The 13,620-nt window shown below is 33.2% G+C and overlaps 1 pseudogene; it reads right to left on the reverse strand.

The window, feature by feature from the left end:
- Positions 1–226: 226 nt before the first annotated feature.
- On the reverse strand, positions 227–13,396 carry LOC128161034 (uncharacterized; annotated as a pseudogene).
- Positions 13,397–13,620: the final 224 nt, after the last annotated feature.

Below are 13,620 nucleotides of genomic sequence, written 5' to 3' on the forward strand. Positions count from 1 at the left end.
GCATGTAAATGGTATGGATTTCAACTACAAACTACAACGAGGAGAGTAGAGGGGCAGGGGGGGGGGGGGGGTAGGGCAATGCAAATAAAACTGCTTGTGGACCTTGTGTTTTAAAAACTAAATCAAGTCACTGACTACTGTAACTTTTAAGAAATCCAATAAAAAAACTCAGGTACGAGATATTTATTTACGCCTTTTGAAATTAGAAACAAATTGCATTGCGTTCTCAAAAATTAGCTCTACAATGGATAGATGAGCTACAAATGTCGATGATATCACGGAGTTTTAAATCATTACCTCTGCTAAATTCATCCTGCATGTTCGATCTGCTGCCTCCGTGACGTAAAAATGTGACGTATGTTTTGTCATCGACAAAACTAAAACCGATTTCGTATTAATTCCGGATTCCTTATCGAATTAATTTTAAGAAGACACGTGGATTCTGTTAATGAAACAACTTCATTTATGCATAACTACATAAAAAATTTAAACCAATAAACATGCACAGTAGCAAGGCTTTTCTTCACACATGCATTCATTTCAGAGACAAGAGTGATAAAGCAACATGTACATGCAGATCATGCGCGGATCAAGAAATGTTTCCGGGGGGGGGGGGGGGGGTCCGAGGATAAATGTGTTTTCCCGAGGGGAAGGATCCGAGGTATATTTGCGATAATTTTACTGTGTAAATTTCATTAACTTTCCACGCATGCAGATAATTTGTCAAGTTATTCAAATGCATGCCTTCACACATATGTAAAACATATATTATTAACTCACGTGTAACATATGGTTTTTAGAACTCATGTTAACCATGTGTTTATTAACATATGTGTAACATGTGGTTGAGATTTACATATGTAAAACATATGGTTCACATACGTTTAACATATGTAAAATCTAACGTATGTAAAACATATTTGATGTTGAACGTATGTTATCACACGTATGTTAACCATGCGTTTCTCAACATATGTGTAACATACGGTTTGACTTCACATGAGTGTCACATATGTTTAACGTATGTTGTACATGTGTTAAGTTCAAACATATGTGAAACGTATGTGGCACAATTAGCTGTGTAATTGCCGATCGAATTATTGTATCATACATACAAATGAGCTTCGGGGTAATGTTACACTCTTTGATTTTTTGTTAAGGTAAAATAGTTATCTATTTTTAACTGTCACGTGATACCATGGCGAGGCAGCTTCAAAGATCGACTACATTCTGAAGTATAAAGATAATATCATCGCGAACACATTCACTTGATATTAACATTCAGCACTCGTTTCATAAAAATAAACAATTTTTATATTAATCATAATATCGACGGTCATTACAGTCGGAGTTGCCTTTACCTATCCGCGGGTTAAATGGGTAAAATGCACGCACGCATGCATACACATACCACAACAACATATACTTTATTTTGCTATGATATACATGTACATCTGAAAATCCTTATTTAGTCCTTCTTTTCCACTTCAATTATCCCTTTTCACTTTTTAAAGTTTACAGAAACGAAAACAAATTTCTTACGGAGATTTTTATTGGGAAATGTTTACATCTTTTCTCCATTCGGAAGTACTCGGGACACCTCGCGCAATTTTTTAACGTTATCATCAGGCTTCGTTATGGCTGATGCAATGCAAAATCCCCGGAAGCAAAAACTCGGGACAGAGTAAAGTGACCTTGGGCTAAGTGTTCACATCGTAGAACAGAGCCAACGTAGCTAGACAGTAAAAATGTGTTAATTCTTAGACATTCTTCTCTACTCCCATATATATTTGAGAAACCCTAATGCGTGGTTATGATTTACATTAAGATCTCTACCTAAATTGTGAAATTAATGACCCCAGGATCCAGACCGTTAGGTAAGGCCAACATGACCAATTAATAAAAACACTGTATAATATTTTCATTACTTACGAGTTTTTTTAACATATATTCTTAAATCTAAGGGTATTAATCAAAAAAGTACTTTCTTTTCTATTAAAAATAATTATGGTTTGGAAAATTGCTCATTTTGAAGCATTTATTTCCTTCGAACGACTGAAAAATATTTTGAGAAACCTGTTCATATACTGAAAAAAATTGTATGATTTAAGAAGTATTATATTCCATTATTTTTTAATACAATTAAAATGAATTGAACAGGTATCATACCTGTACGTATTTTGCCTCAGAGTCAAGGAACACTAAACAATGTTTTTTAATACCACAAGTCTGTCACACATGTATAACTTTGTCTAGAGTGAGATTTTTCTGATTAGCACTGTGTTTTACAAAGTCGCTATAAAACATATAAAATACAAAGTTTGCTGTAACAAAATGGTAATTGATGGAATGTGCACTAATCCATTAAATAATTGTTTTGCTTTACCGATTACAATTTGAAATATTTTTATTGAAATAATACTAGTACTTTGTGCTTTATTTTTTTACTTGCAATATTTGTTTATGTAGCACACGGACGGTGGTGTCATAACAATGATCTAAATAAAATGAGATTATGACTGAGAGTTTATTTACTATTTGTGTTAAATTTGAGACATGATGTTTTGATGGTACATTTATTATTATGATCGGAATGAAAATAAAAATTAATAAAAATATATAATTTGAAATGGTGCGGCCGTCGTTTTTCATCAGTTTATAAATTACTGTAAACGTTTTATTTTTGGCGTGTACGATATTTGGTAAAATAAGTCTTTAAACAACTTTTTTGAATTTGATTTGAATTAGCGTATTCCTGAAAGTGACTATTCTTATACAAACATGTGCATGGCATTTACCGCTGTACTTGATTTAGCGGAAGCTGCATTCCGCCAAAAGCGCTAAATAGAATACACAGCCAAATGTAGTACGTTTACAGTAAATGACAACTGTTTCCTGCATGAGTTTTGCACATAATACTTGATTAAAAATATACTAGACTTTGACCCGTGCGTGCACGGGTTGACATTGCATATCGGACATTTACAAAATAGGTACATCGACACACCTTATTGTTGACATTTACATAACAAAGCTATAAGCCTACAATAATGCTATTAATTTCACTATACTTTCTTTAGTTTGAATAACATAACTGTGTCTCGGGAAAGGCCCTCCCTTATACCCGTAAAGTAGTAGAAAATTGCAGAATCGCTCCAAAGCGATTTAGGAGAAAGTGAATGAATGATGTTGCCTTGAAAATAACAATCAAATACATCACAACAAACCTTTATGAGACTGCAAATACCTTTCAACTAAAAATTTTAATCCATAGAATGGAAGAATTCAACACCTTTTCACCAACGTACACGTATATTCTTTGTAAAACTGGGTCTGTAGGACATTATTCATTTTTACGATAAAACATATTTTATCTTTACTCTCCTAACAAATATAATGTAACTTTTTGCATGTAATCAAATAAGTTTTGTCATCACGAAGATGAAAGTAAGTACCTAGTTGAAATGAATATTATATATAATTTATATGAACAGAATATATAGCAAACGTCCAATGAAAATTTACCCGTATTTGTATTATCATTTCTGAGTTTATACATGCAGATGTGATATTGTGGAAACATAAACTAAAGATCCCGTTAGCGTGAATGTATTGGGCAAGCGCAAGATTGTAAAATCAAAAGAATCCAGGTTATTTCCGAGATTTTTTGAGGAATTTTCGTAGATTATTAATTAGCGAAGCTTAACTGAGAAAAAATAAAAACAAATTGGTAATCTTCAAGTACCAATGATGTTTAAAATATATAAAACAAAAGACAGTATTCTTCCGATTTCTCGGTATTAAAAACTTAAAAGTTCGAGTCTCTTGTTTTAATATAGTAGTATAGATATTTTAATTTTCTGTTGTTTAGGTATATATTAGGAACAACCAAAAATTAAATCGACCGAAAACGTGTTATGAAAAATTGGATAAACATACTGCAGAGATTCTGATCGAAAAATAACGTGTATTTTTTTTAATTTTATTCATTCTACAAGATGTCATACTAATAATTTAATTAAATTCAACCTTATTTATACCTCCGAGTTGAGGAGGTTCAGTGATTTAACGTTGCCACTACCATGAGATGAGGTCCCTACCAGCTCATGAATTTTAGCGATTTTACAGGATAAAGATTTTAGTCCCGTAAATACTCTTTCTTTTCATGATAACACAATAAAAAAAATTCGATTTGTTACATGTTGGAAATGCAGCAAAGCCATCAGAATTTTCTGCCTAAATAAAATTCTAGAAGCGTATCCTTTCATTTCTACATCTCTTTGATTAATAAATGGATGTAAATTATATTCATTTTAAGATTCCAATGTTTTAAACACTGTCTATTTGGTTAGATTTTCTTACCAATTATAAAATGTTCATGATTTCATGCACTACATAATCTGTGCAAAGGACTATATTTGGTATGGTCAAATATTTGTCCCCAATTTTAACCATTTTTAAAATAGTATTGTATACAAATCAAATCTTCATAAATCAGTGTACACAGAATGCCTATCATTTTAATCTTGGTTTAAGTCATCATTGATTTTACTCATTTGCTGTTTATCTATGACGTCACCTATAAATGACCCAATTCCCGCAAATTTTAAACTGCAGTAAAACACGGTTATTGCAAACACCCTTATAATGAATTGACGCTTTTAGCGAAGTGATTTTCATTCCCCATGACTATATAATAAGTTGTAAACTTGACGGATATAACGAATTTCGCTTATAACGAAGTAAAGTCGCCCGTTCCTGGCACTTCGTTATAAGGGTGTTTTACTGATTTACCACTTTGACTAAATGCAAAACATTGGATAAAGCTGTAATGAAAATATTGTCATTTTTTCTTTATATTGTGCATTCGGAAGTACAGAGGGCAGGTCAGTTCAAATAATATTTGAACATATGTTTTTCAAACTAGAAAATGACACTTGACCAAGCCTGCGCTTGATGTTTCCCAGTTTAAAAAAAAACATCGGAAAACACCCACAGTTTGCTATAAAACATCAATTTATCAGAATAAGACAATCTTCATGACCTCCTTTCTACATTATAACGTCACTGTGGTGATAATCTTTTACACACTTGTTTTCGATATGATTTTAATAATTTTCCACCTTGTTTGAACAGCTCTTTATAAAACTTTAATTTTGGGAGCGAAAAATGCATAACAACGCACATAGTCCTTTATCAAAGAAAATATTTATTATAAATATAATAATTTATATATTGAATGAAGAACCTTAAACCTTGGTAGAGCATTCATTTGTCATTACTTATTATATTATTGTTTACTCTCACAGTGAACTGTGTAATGAAGAATAGTTAAGTGATAAGAAACGATGTAACATACTTCTATGTATACATACAAATCAACTGAGCAAGCTTTGATTACATTAAACAAGTTAATTAAGTTTCTTAACCTTGGAAAACATATTATCACAATCAATCAATTATCTTAACGAGGCTGGGTCTAATTTGTTCTACACTAGATTTTTGAATGAAATTTTTTACATGAATTTCTACTGAAATAATTATTATTTTAAGATAAAAAAAAATAAGACATTTACCATACCGTTTATTTAACGGGTCATCTCAAAGTTGTTTATTTATAACATAGGACCCTATGGGATTTTGCTTGAAATGTATAAAGAACTATATATGATACTAGTTAAAGTTGGCCCTCATAATTCGCCATTTTTTAAAGTGTTTCGGGTACATTAAAATGTTACGTTAATTTTTAGAAGAGTTGATACAAAATATATTCTTCACATTTTTATTTGATTTATTTGCACTCACTTGCAGTATATGACGTGGGAAGTGACGCTATTTCTATAATTCAATCAGAATCAGTCAAAAATTGCCGTTTTTCTCATCTTTTTACGAATGGGAAATATAGAGCGCATATATATATATATATATATATATATATATATATATATATATATATGCGCTCTATATTTCCCATTCGTATCTGTACAAAGAAAACAAAGAATTAAAGTAAAATGAGTTAGGGGGCCATTTTAGGCCCATACCATATATAGTTCTTTGAAATGTATCAAGGAGTCTTATCAAGGTTGTTTTTTTATGCCCAAATTCCCAGATTTGTCAGATAATGGCTACTTTTTATTTGACAAAGGCGGAAACGGTGATCTTTATAGTATTATTAAAACATTCAGACATATTTAAGTAATAAATAAATATATAACATCACATATTAAGGGACATTAATATAAAATTCACAGGTACTTTTTTTAAATATATGAATTAAAGCCCAATCTTACCCATGGGGACCATGATTTGAACATACGTGAATTAACACTATCTGAGGATGCTTCCACACATGTTTTAGCTAGTCTGGCCTATTGGTTTTTGAGAAGTAAATTTTTAAGGTTTAACTCTATAAATTCTTATGTAAAGCTTTCACACCCCCACCCCTTGTGGCCCCATTTTTCCCAATGGGGACCATGATTTGAACAAACTTGAATCTACACTATCTGGGATGCTTCCACACAAGTTGCAGCTTTTCTGTCTAATTGTTTTTTAAAAAGCTAATTTAGAACGTTTAATTCTATTTATATACTCATATGTAAATCTTTGACCTCCCCATTGTGGCCCCACCTTATCCCCAGGGACCATTATTTGAACAAAATTGAATCTACACTATCTGAGGATGCTTCCATATCTTTTCTGGCCTTATGGTTTTTTAGCAGAAGATTTTTTTAAAATATCACCAAATTTTCAATAAATCCTAATCATTTCACCTTAAAAAAAAACATGCCCCTTTATTTTATAAATCTTGAATTCCCTTTACCAAATGATGCTTTGTGCCAAGTTTGGTTGAAATTGGCCAAGTGGTTCAGGAGACGAAGTTGAAAATGTAAAAGGTTTACAGGCAGACAGACGGACAGACGGACGGACGAGCGGACACCGGACAAAAAGTGATCAGAAAAGCTTTCAGCTCAGGTGAGCTAAAAATTAAAGGTACTAGATAAACCCTCCTATTCATCTTCAAGGATAAGGATATGATGTATTTTGTTTTGTTTTGTTTTGTTGGGGGTTTTTTTCGGTTGTTTTTTTTTGTTTTGTTTTTATTTTTTTGGGGGGGGGGGGGGGGAGTCGTATAGGTTTTTGGGTCAATCTGTTGTTTGTTTATTTTCTAATTCGTGGGGGGGGGTAGGTTTAACTAAACAAACTTCTACCTTAACGTTTATTTTGTTTATATTACCACGTGTTCTTTTCACATATGATCCCCTTAAGAGTGGGGGACTCCTACAACATTTAACTTTCTGTATGTAAGTTTAAAAACAGTAGTAGGGCCAACCCCCTCTCCCCTCATGGCCTCTCCCTCCTGATGATATGTGCCTGATATATCAATTTTATAAACAAAAATGTGTTATTCCATTACTTTAGATCTTGAAGTCATATGATTATGGTATTGAAGTTAGTGACTATTGAAATATTTGAATAAAAGCATTTAAAAAAGTAGGTTTCGCCAATAATAAGCTCAGGTCTACTTAAATATAATATCACACTTTGTAGATCGACGTACTGATAGATCTTCAAAGAAATTGACAGGCAAATCCTAAATACACGAAAGCATTTATTCCTTTCTAGAGAACATAAAGCCGCGCTCGAATCTACGCGCTCTACAATGATTGCATCCTAATTATTGGTATATGGTACAATTTAACACATGAATTTTTTAATTGATCGAAGATTTTTTTAATTTGGGGTCGTGTCTTTTTTAAAGACTTTATAGGTGCCGAATTGGTACGGCTGAGACTGCAACGGAGAAAAAAGGCAAATGAAAGTAAACCTTTTTGAAATTGAAAACAAATCAAACTGTGTTCTAAACAATTAGCTCTACAATAGATAGACGAGTTGTTAATGTCGATATCATGGAGTTTTAAGTAATCTTTAAGTTGTGTTGGACAACGTAAGGTATCAATCGCTGGAAAAAATCTTTGTAACCTCAGTATTTTTCCTATTACGTTCTCTTATTGCTGATCGACACATCTGTTTCAAGCTGCTTAAGGTTCTTCAATATTTACACCAAAACGTCTCAGTTCTTCTCTGATGACTCGATTGTTTATGTCGGGGCTAGTAAAATTAAACCCAGACGCAAAAAAGTTCCTTATAAAGCGCTTAACTGTACACAGTCATTATTCGAGCAAAATCAACTGTATCCAGAAAAGTGGAACAAGACATCACTGACGTTATACATGGTTGAATACACGCCGTGCTGTAGAAGTGGGATTGCCCTGTCACATTTAGAATATGGTCAAGGAATATCTTGAGTCATTGGGATGTTGGCCTGTACAAATTGAGCGTGTTTTACTTTTAAAAATGATATTAGTCTGTTCTAATTTCAATCGTAACGTCGAGCTAATTAGTACGTTTTTGACATAGGTGCATTGTGACGTGCAAACCAGGATACATAAATTTGAAGAAAAAAAATTATCCAATCAAATGCCGCGTAACAACTAGAATTAATATACATGTATTCATCGATATCCATTCGTCTCTCTCTCTCTCTCTCTCTCTCTCTCTCTCTCTCTCTCTCTCTCACACACACACACACACACACACACACACACACACACACACACACACACACACACACACACACACACACAACATGTACAAATAAAATGCTCGGTATTGTTTTTCAGTCAGTACATTTGTGTTTATTGATAAAACCGTTGTAAAGAAATCATTTTTTACGATTCTTATGAACAAGATGTCGGCAATATAATACAATAATGAAATGTGTACAATGTCTATAATAGATCAACATCATGTACATTTACAAATAATTCTTTCTCAGTCTTTCTATATATGTGTCGTTTTCTGAAATGTATTTCATTAAACATAATAAATTACATGTACTAAACAATCTCCGATCCTCAGAAAAGTTTGACAACTTTACATAATCCGGAACTTTTTTATTCGAACCATATATATGTTTTAAATATAGATAAATTTATTTAGCATTGTAGTATTCATCTTGCGCTCATCACAGGGCGAAAAACCATCTTTAAGCAAGTCCTTAAAGGTGGCTTAAAGGTGACTTAAAGGAGCTTAAAGGCTATACAACCTTTAAGCCGCCTTTAAGTCACCTTTAAGCAAGTGCTTATAGGTCCTTAATGTCCAAACTTCTTTAAGCCACCTTTAAGCCACCTTTAAGCATCTGTAAGTGGCATTTACGCTCTCTTTACACTGCCTTTACACTGTCTTTAAGTGGCCTTTAAGTCAATATTGATCAAGCTGAACAATAAAAACATATATTAAATGCAAAAGCTCTTTTATAGAGATGGGAGGGGGTCATCCGAGTGATAATATAATTTCCAAGGAAGGGAGGGGGGGGGTGTTCCAGGCGGTTTTAATCGTCGCTCCATTAAACGCTATCATCAGCACCGCTCCGATGGACACAGATTGCCGTTATAAAATTCTTTATAATTTTTTGGGGGTTTCAAAATTATTGTAGGGATGAGCGCAGTCTCTGTATCTTAATATGTGCATAAAGCTAATGAAAGTATGTTTGTTTTCTATTATAAATTAATCTGTGAAAAAATCTCTCTCTCTCTCTCTCTCTCTCTCTCTCTCTCTCTCTCTCAGTTCATCCGGTTATTAAACAAAATAAAGATAATGAACCAAAAATGCATGATTTAATTTGTTAATCGGTTTAAGGTTTGTATTTTTTTTTTTCAATTTTCATTATTTCTAACTCTAGATCTGCTAGATACATGTTAAAGATGAAAAGACTCTCAACTGCCTTTGTTATATCGGGCAGGATATTACTGCTTTGTTTGTCTAGACATAGTTTTGTTCGTTTGTGTATATCTAATTAGAGTCTATTGTTTGTCCAACTTAAGAAAACCCTTGGAACTAACACAGAATATACAAGATATACACAACAGTTGTGTCGTGTGCCCAGGTGCATGTTTGTGTATATCTAATTAAAGTCTATTGTTTGTCCAACTTAAGAAAACCCCTGGAACTAACACAGAATATACAAGATATACACAACAGGTGTGTCGTGTGCCCAGGTGCACGCCAGGGTTTCTAAAGGCGTTGAATCTCAGTATGTACGAGTATACGATAAGTCTAGTGAATAAAAGTTAATTTACATTTGTAATTCATTTTCAAAGTATTATTTCCTAGCTCTGGGTTTCAAAGATGTTACGTCTACAAATTAACGATACATGTATGTAAGAGTAAAATCTTGAGGCTCATTAATTAATGTACTGGTGATCATAAATAGGGGTTGATTATTTAAATATATGTATAAGGGTAAATATGTCAAATATACCCGGCCTGGCACATCATACAATTGTATGTACAAGTCATTTGCAATTGCCACATGCAGTAAATACGTCACCGGTAATTGGTAATTTTGTTTGTTATAGAATTGATAGTTTATAAATCATGTACATACAATTACATGTAAATATTTAAACATATTGGAACGGCGCCGCGATCATGAAAACCGGGAAATTGCGTGAAATTGAACAAATACCCTAATAGTATCAATGCATTTAATAAAAGAAATGATTTCATTTTCTTTCTTACATTTTTATAGCTATAAATAAGATGAACGTATATCTACTCGGTTTAAATTTATTAACTACTATAGTGAACCTAACGGTTTCCATTTAGGTATAATATATTTTTGTTCACTGAAGACCAAGTTCCGTATTTCATTCTAAATACATGCATGCATGTAATTTATAAATTAGATATAAGTGATTATTACAAACTGAATGGTTTGTCAAAATCTTTTCAAGTAAACACATTCAATACAGTGATTCAATATCCACTGATATATAGGATATAAAAACGCTCTTACATATGTCAAGTGCCGTGGCGCAGAGGATGTGTGGTAATGCTAGTAAACTATGGGTCCCGGGTTCAATTCTCGCCGTGGCCGTTTTTTTTTTTCATTTTTTTTTTCATTTTTCTTTCTAGAACAAAAACCGTTTGAATACCTTTTCTTTCATAAAGTTAATACATTTTGTTGGAAATTAAGCACAATATTGAATTAATTTTTTTAATGGCTTAAAGGTGGCTTAAAGGTAGCTTAAAGGTGGCTTAAAGGTGGCTTAAAGAAGTTTGGACATTAAGGACCTATAAGTTGTCCTTAAAGGTGGCTTAAAGGTGGCTTAAAGATAGTCTTTAAGCTGCCTTTAAGCCATCTTTACGCTTTCTTTAAGCCACCTTTAAGCAATACATATAGCTTAAAGGTAGCTTAAAGGTGGCTTAAAGATCGTCTTTAAGCTACCTTTAAACACCTTTAAGCTATCTTTAAGGAGGACTTAAAGATGGTCATTCATCCTGTGCATGATTGCAACGACCTGCTTGGCTTAGTGGCCCCACGGAGACCTAGTACCTAAAGGGAGTTCGAGCCACTGATGCACCCGTACAACCTATTTTCGTCTTTTTAATTTGATCTCAACTTGTATATTTATTCCATTATATTTATCTTGGCAAAAATTGCATTAACTTCGTAAAATGCATAGATACCATAAAAAATTTCATTTTATTTTATTTGATTTATAAAGGTTGAAGGATAAATGACATGTCTATGATGCAAAAAATACTTTGAGGCTGAGGATCGGATAACCTTAATTTAATTTGATAAAATAACATTCACTTTTTAAAATTCTCTCTTGTATACCAAAAAAAGATCTCATTCAAGAGGGGCTTCTTCGACCTTCACACTTTTGCCTATAGGGTGAAGATGCGAGAGTGAAATGTTGCAAAGGCGTAAGTGCGACGTTGCGAAGGCGATAGAGGGAACGAAGGTACGAAGATGCGAGGGCGAAGAGGCGAGGGCGAAAATGCGAAGTTGCAAAGGCGACTGAGTTATACTAGCTACTATCGCTCCTTCGCATTCGCATTCTTTGCAATCTTGCCATCGCTTCTTCGCCTTAGCGTTTTATTCTCTTTCTTGGTCGACAACATAATTATATTTGATGCTGGTATCGAACTCGCCCGAGGTTTGCTGAATGTTATCGGATGTTATTACTATGCATGCGCAGGGTAATTTGGCGGCCACTCTGCTTATGGAAGTTCATTAAATATTAAATATTTTATTGGGTTATATGACAAAACTTTTTACCAGTGCTGGCTAAGCCTTATTATTATGTAATCTATGCATATGCTATGCAATGCCCGCCATAATAGATGTGTACCATGCTTTAAAAAAAGAAACATTTGAATTTATTTATTGGACAAAGTGTTTAGATTTTAATTTATTAGAAATATTTTCTCATAATTATGTTGTTTTGTTTTTTTGTTGTTGTTTTTTTTTTTTTTTTTTTTGGGGGGGGGGGTTGCAGGCGCAATTTTAATAGCTAAAATTATCTTTAAACGATAAAGAACGTTGCATACGCACATAGCGAAGGCAGAAGTGCGAAAGCGGGAGTGCGAAGTTGCAAAGGCAAATGAGCGTTTACAGTATCATTCCTTCGCCTTCATATCTTTGCGGTTCGCAGTCGCATCTTTGCACTTTCGCACCGTTGCCTTCGCATCATCGCATTTTTGCCTTCGCAACTCGCACTTTCGCTCCTTCGCCCTAAAGGCGAAAGTGCGAAATTCAAAGTGGCCCCATTACGGACACCATACATAACTGTGAAATTCAGATTATTTTCTCAATAAACAGACAAAGTCCCCATCGAGTTAAATTGTTTTCAATTTTTCCCCAGCCTCCAGATAAAGTTCGACTAAGGTCTGAAAAGACGCTTGCAGCCGATCACAGTTCACACAAACCGGGGATAAGTTCTTACGACATCAAAGATACTGTACAATTCTCCTCAGTTCCTGAAGATTCAAACACTGTCGACGACCTTTAAGACTATCAACAACCGGCCCTGATGTATAAAATAATGTTAGCGTTATTCAAAAAACAACATTAATCAAACACAAAGCAATAATGGAATTATGAAGTTAGGATATTGATAGAACAAATATGCAATTCCTCAAAATACAACATTGATCTTATCTGGAAAAAAAAACACAATGAAAGGCATAACAAATAAAATTGCTTATGTTATATTATGTTACATTATTGTTCATGTACAATTTAGGTAAAAATATATATTACTGATCACAGGCGTGCTAAGATTAAGGTAGTATATTCTTTCTGAACTGTTATTCCACCCTTCTTTGCAAACAACGGAAACCAAACCCATGATAACCAAGTATAATCTATACACACAAAAATCTACGTTAATTCTGATTAACAAGGAAAGTTCATATGTTTGGTTACTTCTAAAAGCTACCTTTAAGCTTAATTAGATCACATAACAAAATTATCAAATATTAAACAATGAAAAATATTTATTTTTCTGTCAAGAAAGTTACATGCCTCCTCATGATCATCCATTTATTACGTGATTTTGACAGCTAAATTTAGTTTATCATACAAAAATTTATGAGTGTCTCACTTCCATAATTGTTAAAGTTTCACGAAGGATATAGTTTTTTCAGTAAAGCATAAATGTGTCCTATATACAAATACAAACAAAAGAAGAAGAAGAAAAAAAAGAGCGTGTGGGCATGTATATTTTACTTCCTCAACAATGACGTAGGCCAATGAGTTTTCCATAT

Source organism: Crassostrea angulata, chromosome 8 (genome assembly GCF_025612915.1).
Source record: "Crassostrea angulata isolate pt1a10 chromosome 8, ASM2561291v2, whole genome shotgun sequence".
NCBI classification, from domain to species: domain Eukaryota; kingdom Metazoa; phylum Mollusca; class Bivalvia; order Ostreida; family Ostreidae; genus Magallana; species Magallana angulata.